At 43.4% G+C, this 15,367-nt stretch overlaps 1 protein-coding gene across 4 annotated transcripts in view; it reads left to right on the forward strand.

Moving 5' to 3' along the window:
- The first annotated feature begins 2,817 nt into the window (after positions 1 to 2,817).
- The window catches only part of ARK2N (arkadia (RNF111) N-terminal like PKA signaling regulator 2N), a 43,141-nt gene continuing 30,591 nt past the window's right edge, over positions 2,818 to 15,367 (forward strand). The window contains exons 1-2 of one of the 4 annotated variants that reach the window (XM_052670215.1): positions 2,825 to 2,961; positions 14,020 to 14,103. The gene's annotated coding sequence lies outside the window, so the exon portion shown is untranslated. Of the gene's footprint in view, positions 2,962 to 7,073; positions 7,176 to 14,019; positions 14,104 to 15,367 lie in introns of those variants that run through there. The other 3 variants (XM_052670217.1, XM_052670214.1, XM_052670216.1) reach the window with 3 other exon arrangements.

Genomic DNA, 15,367 nt, shown 5'->3' on the forward strand with positions numbered 1-15,367 from the left:
CTCTTTCTCCAATTCAGAAATATTTCTCCTGGAAAAAATAAAAATAAAAATTAAAAATTAAAAAAAATACCAAGTGAGTAAGAAGAGGCTTTACCAGTAAGTGTGTGTTTAAAGTCAAAGCTGCAGTTCCTTCTCTCTTAGCTGAGTACCAGCTGCGTGGTAGGACACAGCACTGCCTCCATCTGCCTTGAAGTAATTCAGTATTACACTGTCCTTACTCAATCATGTAATCTCCAGTAAAAATTAATCAACAAAAATAACAACAAAAAACCCACAACAAAATCTATTCCAAAACCATGAGCTAACTTAATAAATGCTTCCTTTAGCCCCACGCTAGTTGTGTCCTTAATTCTAATTAAGCAGCATGGCACAGTTGCTTATTAGACAATATTAGCTGGCAAATCCAGCAGCAAAGAATGTTTCTCATTCTTCCTTCTCTGGGAGATGGGGACTGTAGCTGGAAGGTGGGTTTAACTCCATGGGGATCTGTGGGGCATTGCCACTACCTTGCTGGCATCCGGGATGCCTTTCTCATGGTCCCAGTTCTGCACGCACAGGTAGAGCAGGGGAGACAGTACAACACAGTGAGGGAGCAGGAGTGCAGTAAGGGGATGGCTTGGATGGTTAACAGCATCACATTTGTGATTTCGGATGCTTGCAGCACACAGCTGAGCTTGGAAAATGGGTGTTTCTCAAATGTTACTCAGAAGTGGAAGATGGATGCTTAGTAACGTGATCAGAAGACACAGACCAGGGAGAGAGAGCGTGTCCCCTCTGATAAAAGAGAAGGAACAACTGGCTTCAACAGGCACGGAGAAGGCTGAGGCACTCAAAAAGTTCTTTGCCTCAGTCTTCACTGGCCATTAGGCCATTTGAAGACATGGGGAACTACAGTCTGGTGAGCCTCACCTCTATACCTGAGAAGATCATGGAGGAGATCCCCTTGGAAATTACATTAAGGCACTTGAGGGATGAGCAGGTGATACAAGACAGCCAGCACAGCTTTACCAAGGGCAGATCTTGCCTGACCCATCTGGTGGCCTTCTGTGATGGAGTGGTGGACAAAGGAAAGGCATTCTCTCAGTCTGGAGATGGAGCGAAACTTTTGACCTTGGGTAGAGATGTGAACAAGTACAGAGAAATTTTGCTCTGTCTGCACAACCCAATGAAGGAAAAAACCTGGGAACATTTACTTGCAACAGCTGCCTTGCAGCCAGCTTTTACTTTGATGTGGGAGCATAGTTCAGGGTCACTCCCACTGTTTTCTAGACACTGTCACGTCTCAAGCAAGCACTGAGCTAATTTCCTCCAATTGTCTTCGGGGAAGCACAGAGATGATGTCACTGTCCTCTGGAAGACCAGGCTGCACCTCCAAACCCTTTTGTAACTAAAGAACCTTCTGTGCTTCCCCAGTGTTCATCTCTAGAGGTGTCCCATGGAGATTCACAGCTCTCAACCATGGCAGATGAGTTCTTATCACTTCCTTGTGGAAATAACTAGCGCTGAAATAATTTCACTCTTAGCAGATGCAGTCTAAGAGTGATAAGGCAGAGTCTCAAGGGAGATGCTAGTTCGTACTCCTTAAATTCCTGGAGATAGCACTAGCACTTGGTTTTCTTCTTCCTCTCCTAATCTTTCAGTCCATTCTCTCTGAAAATTCAAAATCTTCCCCCCGGTGTTTCTCCTAATCTTGCGTTTAAAGTCTCAAGCAATAAAGCTTTCACCACTTTCCTTAGGGAGACAATTTTCCAGCCCACAGTTCTCTGTTCAAAAGCTTTCCACTCTGATTCTCAGCTTAAATGTGCCCCATCTTAATTTTACCCCATTAAAATCATTACTGTATCACCAGTCCTCTCCCTTTCATGCCATTTACTTCATTCAAATATTTGCAGATTACTTACGTGTCTCTACTTAGTTTACTAATTATATTGTACCTATTACATGCAGAATCTGTATGTTGTTTCTTTTTTTTTTTCCTCTTCCCTTTTGTAATGCCTCCAGGCTGCCGATTCCTTCGGCTGCAGCTCTTCGAGCTCTTTTCCATCTATCCCTGTTGTCCTGCCTTGTTATGCCTTTTTGTACACCATCCAAATCTGCATTGCCTGTTCCTTGCTGTGCTGTCCTAACATGTGTGCAACAACACGTGGGTGTCATTGAGTCGTGCCTCCAAAGTACATCCTTCCCTTTAGAGGGAGGTTCTGGACCTCACCAGAACACTGCTGGCTTCTGAAGGTCATTTTTATGTTGGTGGTTGGGCACGGCTTCAAGATTTGAAGCGGCTCTGGGTCGGAACTTCCAGCAGCAGCGCCTGGATCTTGCTCCCTCTGCTGCCTGCATCACCAAAGCTGGAAGTGCCCATGAGGCTAAGCAGGATTCATAGCTAGATCATCAGATCGTAGGACGGTTTGAGTGGGAAGGGACCCTTAAAGGTCATCAGGTCCCACTCCCTGCAGTGCACGGGGAGCCTCCAGCAGCGCTCAGAGCCCATCCAGCCCGACCTTGAGTGCTTCTAATTCTCCTTACATGCACATAAAGGCAGTTTCCCAAGTTCACGGGTGGGACTTGGGAGGGGGAGAGGCACACACACGCATTCACGGAGTTTTGAAGGGAGTTCCAAACACGGTGCTGTAGCACCAGCACCCACCGCAGTGCAGCGGGACGCCGCCGTTCCCCTCCCGCAGCGCGACAGACGGACTGACGAGGGATGCATGGATGGAGGGTCAGTCCTCCAGCCCGCCGCTCTCCGCTCTCCGCCATAGGGGGGCGCTGTCGGATTCGGCCGCTCTACGCGTCGCTCGACTACTCCGGCGGCGGAAGTGACGTCGCGCAGAAGAGCCCCGCGGCCTCCGCTGACATTTTCTCTGGCGTCGGGGGCGCGGTGGAGACCCGGCTCCTCCCGGCCGCCCATGCTCCAGCTGCTCCCCCCCGAGGGGGAGGCCAGAAGGGGCCTTCGCCGTTCAGGTGAGTCGAACCGACGCGGCTTGGGCTCTCCCGCCCTTCCGGGGCCGTGCCGCTTGGAGCCGTTACCGTTAGCCGGCGGCGGGTCCCGATCTCGTTCCCCTTCACCCTGAGGAGGAGGAGGGAAGCGGGATCCGCGGCTGAGGACTGTGGAGAGCGGAGCCTCTCGTCGCGGGCCGCCCGGGCACGGCTGGAGGTCCGCGAGGCCTCGCACGGCGAACCGAAGCGGCGCGTTGTGCCCGGCTGGGGTTTGCCCGAACCGAACCGCTGTGTTTCTGCTGCGGGACTTTGACACGCTGGTGTTTGCTCTTACGTGGGAGAAAGTTCAGCTGGTTCGTTGCTTATCTCACCTTTCGTTTTCGTAGGGTTTAACGGGCTGCAGGTGTGCTTCCGAGCAAGGAGAATCTGAAGCTCGGCTGTGCTGCCTGCTCCTGTTTGAATGAGCAAAAAGGCAGACTGCACAGAGTGGTGATAGCTGGGCTATGTCTGCTTGGTTTCAGGCTTGTAACTTTGCACTGATAATTGCTGTCAGGCAGATTGAATGGTATGTTCTCAGGTATGCTATCAGGTATTGAATGGATGCTTGGTGGAAGGTGTTTGTCCTTCTTTTAGTTGGAAGAGTGGAAGTGGTAATGAAAGCCCCCACCGTGGTTCAGTAGCATCAAGCTGTGAACACGTCTTGGTTTATTAACTGTGGAGCTGGGCAACTTGTGTTGGCATCTGTCAGTATCTTTGTGCAGCCATAACTGCAGCAGCCGAGTTAGACGAGGTCCTGATTGTAACTACTCCCATATTTACAAAGTATGCTTACATATAAAGTGCCTCACTGCGTTTGGAGGGGCTGTAACAATCAATAGAACAGCCAGGGTTGGAAGTGACCTCAAGGATCATGGAGCTCCAATCCCCCTGCCACAGCAGGGCTAATACTAGACCAGGCTGCCCATCCAACCTCCAGGGATGGATGGGGCATCCACAGCCTTTCTGGGCAGCTGTTCCAGCACCTCACCACTCTCATAGTAAAGAACTTGTATACAGAGATGCTGTGATTAGGTGTAAGTCCTGATTTCTTGTTTTTGCTGGCTGTAATTTTGTAATTTTAAAGAAATGAACGAGCAGTAAAGACCCTTAGTCGTCTTTTAAGTAATCATCTCTTTAAAAATGTAAGTTTTCTTCCTGAACAACCCGCACTCCAAATAGACTGTAAGTCTTCTCAGATACTTCTCAAGCATACAACCAGAGAGCAGTTCCACTCCTAGGCATGTGCTAAGGTATTTCTGGTTTTCTAGGAAAGATTTTAAAGTGCAAACAATATTATTTCTTGCCCAAAACCAGCAGACAAACTGTTACAATCAAATGTTTGTTTTGAAGTGTTTTATGTTGCTTAAATCTATCAATAATTTCATGCTTGACTAATTGTAATGTGCTTAAAACAGGGCATGGTGCTCTGTGGAAGTGTTCATCCTGCCTCAGTTAATATCTGCGGTTGCTCTTTCTATGATAGAAGAGCTGAAGTCAGGCAGTCCCAGCCATGCAGCTTCTCAGGGAAACACTGACTTTGTGGACTGAATGATTTTGTAGCAGCCTGCAAGGAGAACAGTAAGTTTATGTGGAGTTCAGGTCACAGGTAAACACGTGGTACAAAAGCAATGAGGTGAAGTGCTGTGAAGTCATCTACCTGTGAGCAATAGTTCTCCAGCAGTTCTCTGAGTATTTCACGTGCCCAGTGATCTGGAGGAGCTTGGTGCTGGTTAAAGAAGCTCCAGTGAGGGTGGTTGTGTGGCTGCTAATCAGTGCTGCTTTCTGCAGTGCCAGTGATAGTAGTGTTTTGTCTGGGTGACTGTAGGTGCGAGGGAAGGTAGTGCATGAACTAGGCATAGGCAGATAGTATTTATGCTCAACCGTGAGGATAACACTTCTGATTCACTTTTAAGCACTTACATTTTTTAATTAAAACGTGTTGACTATTTCTGTTTGCTTTTGAAACTAATTGTTGGTTGGCTAGCATATAGGCATCACAAAAAGTTGCAATGAGAAATTCCTTAGAAATCAGGAAGAGGAAAGGACTGTGGTCTTGCACGTTCAAGAACGTGATACGTGTCTCAGCACGGCCTGGCCCTCTGTATTTGCACTTGATAAGTGCACAAAGGCTGCCTGCTTGGTGAAATCTGAAGGGCACGAACAGGTTGGGAAATGATTGGAGGCGTTAAGCTGGGTGCTGGGAGAAGGGAAAGGAATCTGAAGACAACCACTAGGCAGTTGAGAATGGCATACATGCAACAGTAACCACATGTGCAAACCGAGCTCTGCTCTAACTGATAAAAGGGAGATAGGAAGGATATTGGTGTGTGTTTGGTAAGTGGTCAGATCATGCTGGCAGCTGACAGTGTGGAGGAGGTGTGGGATTAATGAGGTAAGGTAGGACTAGATGAACAAAATGCAGATACAGAGTATCAGGAGGGGCTTTGAACGCTGCCTTCCACTGAAAATGCACGTGCCATGCAGGACCTGGGAGGTTATTGCCAATCTCAAACATCTGTTAGTGAGGTGTGAGCTTCCACGCACCCTGCTGAAGTGGCTCCTGGGTGCATGAGCGTTTGGAGCTGCCTGCTCTTACGGTTTTACCTGGCAAGCACTCAGGACTGCACAGCCATGTGCTCACCTCCCCCTCTTCTACAGGAACAAAGGAGAGAATCAGGGGGGGAAAAAAGATAGAATTCATAGGCCGAGCTATGAACTATTTACAAAAAGAGAAAAAGAAAGAGAGAGATAACAGTAATAAATATGTTGACACAATAGGTGATGCACAAAGCAAGTGCTCACCACCTGCAGACTGATGCCCAGACAGTCCCTGAGCAGCAGCAGCCTCCCATGCCCAACTCCCCACAGTTTTCCCTTTTTTGTCACATGCTACCATGCAGTGTAGGAGACCCCTTTGGCCAGTTTAGGTCAGTGTGCCCTGGTTCTGCTCCTTCCCAGCAACTTGTGCCTCCAAGCCCCACAGCTGGCGGGATAGTATTAGAAGCTGAGAAACTGTCCTTGGTTGTGTGCAGCACTGCCCAGTGACTGCTAAAACATCCGTGTGTTATCAGCTTTGGTTTTCTCCTAAAGCCAAAACATAGCATCATATCAGACACTGTGAAGGGGGGGAAAAAATATTGTCCCAACTGAAACAAGGACTTCTGATTACACTCTGGCCAGACTGTTACCACTGAAAACATCTAAGTGTGAGAACTTTTCAAATGAATAGATGTTTAAGCAACCTGTATTTCACTTTCTGTAACGTCTGTTTATGTGTCGATGATACTTTTAGACAGAGCTGGATCAGTGATCAGTTTACGTGCATTTGACTAGATGCCTTATGAAACTGTAAACGTTGTCAGAAACTCAGCAGAAGACTTAATAACATATTTAGCAGATCAGAGAGAAAGATTTAAGCAGCATAGTTGCAGGCACATATCTAGCACCTCAGAAGGGGCACTTGGAAAGAAGTTCTGAAACTTGGTAAGTTTTTACTAACCTGAACATGCTTGAGTAGCAGCAGGGAACCAAAAATGAAACAGCAGAGGGAGAGAGGGACTGGCTTAGTGCTGGGAAAGAACTCTGTGCTCTACGTGCTGCTGTGTTGTTTGCTTGTCTTGTTTCCTTGTGTGCAGGACAGTAAGGAAACTCTCAGTTTTTCAGTGCATGAACTGAAGCTCAGCAGGTAACGAATGGTTGTGCCCTTAACACAGCTAGGCTGCTATGACACTGCTGCAACAAAAATTGCTGCATTTGACTCTCCAATTTGAGATCTAGAAAATAACTTCTACAAGTGGGCAATTCTGATCATAAAGGAAACTGAAAGATGTAAATAAAAATGTGGACGTAGCATAAGTATTAGCCTCAGCAGCTGCTTTATCATAAATCCATCTCTGAACTAGACTGGAGTGACTGATGCAGTGGCACTCAGTTATAGCTATGAGTTAGAAATTCAATTTGTGGGTCATTGCTTGTTGACACTTGTTTGTGTTCCCTCATTACAGATCTGATCAATGTGAGTAGAGTCGGTGCAGTATGGCAGTTTCTCCACGGATGTGACTTTGTTTCTGCAGCTCAGGCACATGTTGATTACTCATTCAGGACTGAAATGAGATGCAGCTCTGAGGTGTTGCTGTTACACCATTGCAGATGCATTAATGAAAGCACAGAGAGGTCAAGTAACGTGCTGTGGTCATGTAGTGAGTCAGCTTTGGATTCGCTGTGGTCCAATATAGTACCCATTTTTAAGAGGGTATTTAGTTTTTTATCAGTTTTACCACTTAATCTGCCTCTTGAATATTCAGGATAAAATTTAATTAGAAAAATACTGAACAGGCTTTAGCCTTGTGATAGTCGTCTCCAATAACACAGCTAAAAGCTGTTAGTACCCAATCGGAGAGCTTTTAAATCCTAAGAACAAGTGGTCGCTTCAATTAACTCCAAGTATTTAAGACTCAAGCCTGTAGTTTTGCTTCCACATACTTGGATTTTACCTTTGACTTTGCAGTACAACTTCTGCACTGTCCTGCAGAATGCTTTTCAGCTTTTGTAAGCAGGCAGACTGACTATGGGTGGATAGTGTTCCTGCTGCTTTTCTTGTGTAACGTCTTGTTTCCTTGTGCTTGGTCATCACTCTTTCAAGCCTGTTTTGGAGAAAGCAGATTTCACTTTCGTTCATCCCAAATGAGCAGAGTCCAAGTGATTCACAGTAGCAGAGCTCAGAATAACTAAACGCCAGACTTTGTCATATCAGTCGTCTGTGAAATGCTGTGGCTTCCACCATATCAGTAATTTGCTTTTCATTGAGAACCTTACATTTTCATGGTACTGTTTGGCACTGCATGCTCCAAACAATATTGTCTAACGCAGTGAAGTGAAAAGAAGGAAGTCAACATGATAGCCAGATAAGGTTAGGATAGTATGTGCTGTGTCTTTCTAATCAACTGGTAGTCTCCTGACCCCTCCATTTATTTTCCCACTTCCTGTTCTCTAGGTATGCCAGCTCTTGCTATGGCGAGGGATCTAAGTCTGCTGGCACAAGCAGAGTTTTGGGGAAGAAGTGGTGATGACAAGGTCAGGAAGTTGTCTATTAGTTCCACATACTCTGATTGGAAGACAATGTAAGATAAGGTGTTGTTTTTGTTTTTTAGGAAACATTCTGCTAAGGAGGTAAGCTGGAAGAAATTCTGATAGCCTGAGGCCTCATTTTGTTCAACAAGATGTCTTTTGAAAATGTAGTTATCATTGTGGGAAAGAACGGGCCTGTGCCCATAAGCTGAATGACTGATAAATACAGTTGGTGCTGTCAATAGCTGTGGTTTTCACAGAGCTTGTAATGTCTTTTGATTAACACTGTGTAGGGACTGTGAGGAGCTAAAACAGACAAGCATTTCTCTAACCATTATTTTTTAAAAGCCAGTGAAACAAGTTTTACTTTGCGTGATTTCACTCACTGGCATTAATAAGTTATATCTCAAAGGTAATTTACAGCATTTGGATCCCAGGCCATGCTTTATGTACAGGTTATTTCAGCCTACTGTCGCAAGAGAAAATCCAGAACTTGTTGAGCACTGCAAAATTGTCAAAGAACTCTAGAGAGTATCATGCCAGGGTTTTTAATTTTGGGGGGATTATGCAGCTACAGACCTCATGCAATTAGAAGTTAGTTGATAACAGACTCTTGATTTCTCCTTTTTGTTTTACAAGATGATGCTTTTTCTACTTTTTAACATCTGTAGTGAATTTCAGTGAAATTCATGTGGAATTCATAAAGCTCCAGCAGATTTTGTTAGACATAATACATCAGATCAGTGGTCTTTTTTTCCTTCTACCTCTGCTTTTGCTAGAAAATTTGTACATATATATCATTTACATGTCTTCTACTGACAATTATTCTTAATTCTTAAGAAAGCTCTCCCAGCTATTCTTAAAAGAACAATAATGCAGCAAATCATTTTAGGATGCGTAGTGTTTTTAATTAAGGGCACGTGGGGATTTTTTCCATTAATACCTGCGCAGTACCAACTACAACTACCATCTAGATTCTTAGTTTGTTGTGTTTTTTTTTACTCTATAATAGGTAACTTGGTGTTCTCTTAGATTTAACTCTTCAAGTCAAATATATGCAAAGCCTTCTCTATGTTTACCAGTCTTTCTGCCGCTCTTTCAAAGCGGGGGTCAAATTTCTTGAGGTATGCTGACTAGGAGTAAGTGTAAGGAGTATCTGATAATGACAGCAGTGTTAAAGACATCATTTATAATGCACTTGGAACTGGCTTTTGACACGGTTGTGTTTCAGAAATACCCAGACTAACTTTTGATCATTTTTTAGAACAAACCTGAGTGTACTTTGCATCGACTTCTTCATCTGCTGTTTGTCAAAAGCTTGTTCTGAATTAATCTTCTCCTGCACAGTCCTTTTTCCTTCCCATGCTTTTTTCTCCTTCAGGTGCAGGTTGTGCCACAGTCCCCACTAATTCTGCCTGCTTCCACAGATGCCTGTGATTTCTGTGTCCTGTGAGGATTCCTTTTTCTGTTGTTTTGTTGGAACAGTTTCTTAGGAAACCTGGAATAGGGTGCAGCACATTGTGTTTTGTAAAGGTGCACACTAAAAGGTTGGCTGTCGTTCTGCATGTGGTCTTCAGTTGGGTCCAGCAGCACAGCTGAGTTCTTTTTTAAGAAAGAAGCCAACAGGTTTTTTGCACTGAAGCTGTATCTTCTGCTTATTGATTACTAATATGACAGACAAGTGTCATGAGCACTTCATTCAGCAGAGCACACTAGGCATGTTAAGACTGCATTACACATCTGCTAGACAACAAAATCAAATGTTATGTCTTCTTTTTGATCATTTTTTTGACCAATGCTTTGGTGCCAGGAATGGCCCAGCAGCAGCTGACGGTTAGATGCTGAAATTTCATAATTTGAAGGCAACATGCATTACCTTTAGGGTATTCAAGGCTTTTTTTTTCCACTAGTATTTCTGTTACAGTTTCATGTTCAGCATTTAGATCTTGTACAACTAGCTTAATAGTTAAATAACAACAAGCATTAGTAGCTTGTGAGTGTGAAAATGACCTGAGGACTTGTTTTGACTTGTGTAGCCTTCCAGACTTCATGTAGAACTTAGGCCTATCACCTAATTTTTCTTCTTCAGTTGGCCAGATCATAAAATAGTTATGTTGCTGCCAGATTTGACAGGAAGATACTGTGTTTTTGCCTGAAGCAAAACTGCTGCTGAATGACAGGTTTTTTTTTTTTTTAAGCTTTAAAATACCCCAAAGCTGATTTGTTTTTTTTCTTCTATGCCAGCATGTAAAACAGGCTGCTTGTGAAGTACTTGCAGACGAACTGTAAGGTTGCTTAATATCTCTTTGCTAACTCAGCTTTGTTATAAACAAGTGGCTGTCATAAACTCATGCAGTGTCTAGTTTGATGACTTTCTCTTGATGACTTTATTATGAGATGCAACAGACAAAGGGATGACCAACATCAGCTAGAGGAGTAGTGCAAGACTGTGCAGAGGTGCAGATCTAGCGTAAGGTAGGTAGGCAGTCCTGTTCCAGGAAAGGAAAAGTTTCAAATAATTGCCGAGCAGCACTTCTCTATTAAAAGTGTCTGTGCTCCTGTTGTCAGGAACTGACGGGTTATGATTTGCTAGGCCCGGTGACTGGTCTGGTGCTCCCCTCATTCTACACCTGTCACTGCTGTCTGGTGTGTTCACTTAGCTCTCCTGAGCTGTGCTTCTCAGGCCTTAGTCTTCTGTAAGGTGCAGAGCTTCCTTCCAGGGAGCAGGGCTACAGAAGGAGCAGCAGTGGGCAGTTCTGCCTCATTACAGTGGCAGCAGACAGCCAGAGGGATTGAAGGACTCATGGAACTGGAACCTGTGACCCATACCACTCACTGCTGCTTCAGATTTTCCGAATACCAGTAGGGTACAGAGTGTTCGTTTTTGCCTGCCTAGGATAGATCTGCTTTAACTTTCCTGGAGACAGCAGTGAAGTGACTAGTAGTACATCAAAGCTGCATTGTTGTTCTGGTCTGTTTGAAGCTACTAGCAGATAACTACGTGTGTGATCACTTTCTGAATAGAAAGCAAATCTGCACTGTGGCAATCAGGATTAATTTAAGTGTTACCACTGTACCCAAATAACTTAATATGTGATATTTTTGGGAGCATTACTTTATTGACCACAGCAGGCCAACATTTCCGGTTGATCTGTTTAACAGGCTATTTTAGTCTCTAGTATAAAATGGCATGAATCAATGGAGGAAGCACAGCATGCATTTATCTTGAGTAACAGAAAAATGGGGGTAAACTTGGGTTTCGTTAAACTACAGTTTCTAGGGGGAAGATGGTGCATCTGTATGGCTATCCTTAGTAAGTTGGTCCTGTGCAAGAAATGTAGCATAGGTAGCCCAGTATTGATTTCTTCAACTAGTTTTGTTGAAGGAATCATGATAATCTGCAAATTAATCTCCTAAATTTTTAGGAACAGGGTTGGAAAAATTACACCTCTGGCAACTAATGGAATGTAGAGTGCTGAGGACTTTAAATCACTCGAGAAAAACAGTTGCACTTTGAGACAGAAATGGTATTGTAGAAGATTAAATGCAACCTCTGTGCCCTTGTCTATGTGCTAATTAATTTATTTTCACAAGCACAGTGATTTTGTGGAATTCCAGTGCATCTGGTGTATGTTTCTGGAAGCCTGTGTGTCAGCTGGTAAACTAACTCTGTACTGATAGTTACAATTTGCTTGGAAGAGGCAGAACATGCGTGTTTAAATTACAATGTGTAGACCTGTATTTAAATGTGAAAACTTGTTTCTTGTTAACGATGAAAGAAATGTTGCTTTTCAGGGTTGCTAAAGATGCTTCAAAAACCTTTGCTGTAATACATGTACTGGTAGTTTCTCTTCTGTGTTGTATAATTTGTGTATCCAGCCTGCTGAGCACTCAGTAGGAGCAGCCTATTTTTAACCTTGGTTTGTTTATGCAAAACCAGTTGAAACAGAGCATTAGTTTAATCCTTTCTTCTTTTGTTTCACACCTCAATTCTCTTAGCATGTCTATTGCAAAGGGTCTTATTCTTTAGGATTGCTACCAGGCCTGATTTGTGAATCATCTGATAAAGAGCCAACTCCACTCCCAGACATGTGCCTTAGGTAGAATTGTATGCTGGTGAGTCAGCTTCGGGGCAGCATTTTCAAAGGAACGCTATATAAATTACACAGTATCCATGTGGGGGTGGCTTAGTGTTATGAGAAATCTGCTCTAGAGCATCGTGCACACATCCACACAGAGCTGAGTCAGTCAGCTTCATTCAGATCGAATGCTGCTTGCACTTCTGTTAATTGCAAAGGTATGTGTGACACTTAAAGAAAATCAAAGGCATCTTGTAAGAATGTACTGTATCCCACAGGAGGAGAAGGAATACAAAAGACAGCATTTAAAAAGATCAGAAAGCATTGGTACTTCCTCCTTTGTCATGATGCAGAAAAGGTTTTTTTTTTTTTTTTTTATAGCAGTCTAATAACTTGATTAGTTTTAATGTTAAGGAAGCAAATTGGGGCATGCTAAAAGAAAAGAAGGCATGCTAAACACATGGGTAGACCCAGAAAAGTTCAGGCAAATACTGAGAAGCAGCCAGTCGGTTGTACTCCACATCTTCAGAATCTTGTGGTTCTCTGTCAGAAAATCTGGTGTTTGCCAGAATTTTCCCTTTTGTCTTATGAGGTGGACCTGAATGTTATGGCCAACTCCTCAGTATCCAGGCCGTGTTCTGTGTCTGTCCTTTCCCTTTCCCATAGATGCAGAATCCGTCGAGTGCTTGGTTCAGTTCTTGCTGCTCTTGCCAGAGTGTTTATCTTATTAAAAGAAAAAAAAAAAGAAAGGAATTGGAAGAAAAATCCACTATTTTTTGAAGTGGTATAGGACTAAGTAGCATACATTTGTGCATGACTCTTTTACCTCTTATTCCATCCATGCTCAATTGCTTTTGGTAAACATGAGATAATCCACTGGTAATGGAAATAATTGTTTATGTGAATCTGAGTCACTGTATTCTTCAGTTCCATATAAATAGAAAAATATTTAGATTTAAGTGAAGGCATTGGTGTCTGTGACATTGGAACTGCAAGATACATTTCCTCTGGATGGACCTCTGTAGCTCTGTATTCTAAACAAGTAACTCCTGTGCAGCACTGCAGCTTGATTTCTTGTTTATGTAGTCACAGTCCATACTTTATATTCACTTAGGTGAAAATGTAGGTAGTTTCTCATTTTTCAAATTATAACTTGTAATGAATGACTTGTGGTGTGAGGAGGTGGGTTCCAATTTTCTTTTTCTGTCAGTGCTAAAATGGTATTAAAAGACAAAGTTTTGCTGTATATGTTACAGAAGTTCTTAGACGTAAGAGTGGTCACAAGCAAGGAAAAGCAGACTTTGGGGTGTGACTGGGCATGGTGGTAGTTAAACTAGATTCCTTTCCCATAAAATGTTGGAGCTGGTGGTCTTTTGAAGTTCCTTCCAGTCTGGGCTGTTCTGTGAAATGTGTCAGTAGTAAACTAAGCTGGCTTTTAAGAGAAAGCTGCTGTGAGGAACTCGGTTCTTCTGAAGTAGGAGTCTGTCCTACAACAGCTGGTGAGGTGAGAGGTGATTTGCATTTAGTGTGTGTTGGGCATTCTTTATCATGGTCAGTTCAACAGCACCCGAAAAGGTGATGTTTATTAAGTATGTCAGGCCTTATCATGTTCTCTGGTGAAACTAATTTCCTAATGGCATGACAACTCTGAAAAACATTTGTTTTGCTGAGAACAAAACAAGCAGAAATCCCATGAAGGATGTATATATGTCCAGTTATTGACTGATAAAGAGCGTGCATACCATCCTTGATACAACTCTGTGTGTGCTAGTGTTTATTAATAGTGTAAATTTTACAACAGTTGTTCTCAGAATTATTGTTATTCAGGATCTACTAAAGTTTACATTTCATTTTCTGCTTTTTAATCCATTTTTTGTCTTCAAAAATCTCTTCTCAGATGAAACAGTGCTGTGAAAGAAACTCTTCAGTAGCCCCTCCTGTGCCTAGTTTGAGCTCAAGGTGTGATGGGAGCAAGCAGCAGGTAGCTTTCCATCAGATTTTTTTTTATCTGAAGGGATAATTTGTTCCTTGCCTTCATTCCCTGGTCTTATTGCCAGCTCTGGCAGAACATTTTTTGTCTTCTGGTTTTGTTTTCTTCTGGCTTAGTGAATTTACCCAAGAAACAGCAAGCTCGCTTTGGTACAAAGGAGGGAACAGGACTGCTCAGTTGTGAGTGGGGGGTAAAAATAGATCTGGACTGGTGGCACTGAGCTGTTAGATTGGGTGGGCTGTCTGCTGAGCTGACCTTTGGAATCCTTCTGGCTTTCTTCACAGGAGCACATTTTCCTAAGAGTACAGATTATGCGCCTTTACAAATGACTGTGTGGTTTAAAAGTATCTCTCATGTAAAGCTGTGGGTAGATACTTAAAGGTTTCTGCACACTGGCACTTTGTATGGTTAAAAAGTAAAATCTAGCACAGAAGTTCTTATAGAATTGCTGTGTTTTTTTTTTTTCTTTTGTATCTGCATAAAAAAAAAGAATGCCACATTTCTGAGCAGAGTCTAATTAAGTATCCACTGTGTCATAATCATCACATTAATTATTTTTTCGATGCTATATTCTCCTTTCAGAAAGAAACTGGTCTTTCTCTAATTCTACCTTGAGATCACCTTTTTTTCCATGCTATTATTAGAAAAAAGAGGGGCAAGAAAAACCAGGACTTTTTTAGTATTCCTCTTTATGGTCTATGTATTTCTCAATCAGAACTAAGTCAGTTTTTTTTCTTTGATTTGTTGCTAGGAGAAAGATCTGGTCAGCATCACCTCAGTGTGAGGAAAATCACAGTGCAGGTTCTCCTGGAGGCCATTCACAAGCATGTGAGGCATGCAGAGGTGGTCGAAAAACAGCTGTCATTGATTTGTGAATGACCAACCTGGTGCCTTCTGAGCTGGGATCAGTGGCTGTGTGGGCAGTGGGTTTGCATTGCCCTTGATTTCAGCAAGACCTTTGCTGTTATGCTCTTGTGGTCACATCAGTGAGACACAGGCTGTTCCTAACAACCTGGACAATGGGATGAGGTGCACTCACTGAGTTTGTGTATGATGGCACGCTGCAGGGAGGGGCTGCTATATTGGAGGGCAGGCTGCTTACTCAGAGGGACTGCAGTGGGCTGGAGAAGTGTGCTGACAGAAACTCTAAGAGCTGCAGCGTAGCGCAGTGTGAGGAGAGGCTGGGACAGCTTAGTTTGTTCAGGGGAAGCTGGGAGAGGGGGAGGGTGGTTTCTGTCTGTGAACGTGCTTAAAA

This window comes from Tympanuchus pallidicinctus, unplaced genomic scaffold (genome assembly GCF_026119805.1).
Source record: "Tympanuchus pallidicinctus isolate F22 unplaced genomic scaffold, pur_lepc_1.0 scaffold9, whole genome shotgun sequence".
NCBI lineage: Eukaryota > Metazoa > Chordata > Aves > Galliformes > Phasianidae > Tympanuchus > Tympanuchus pallidicinctus.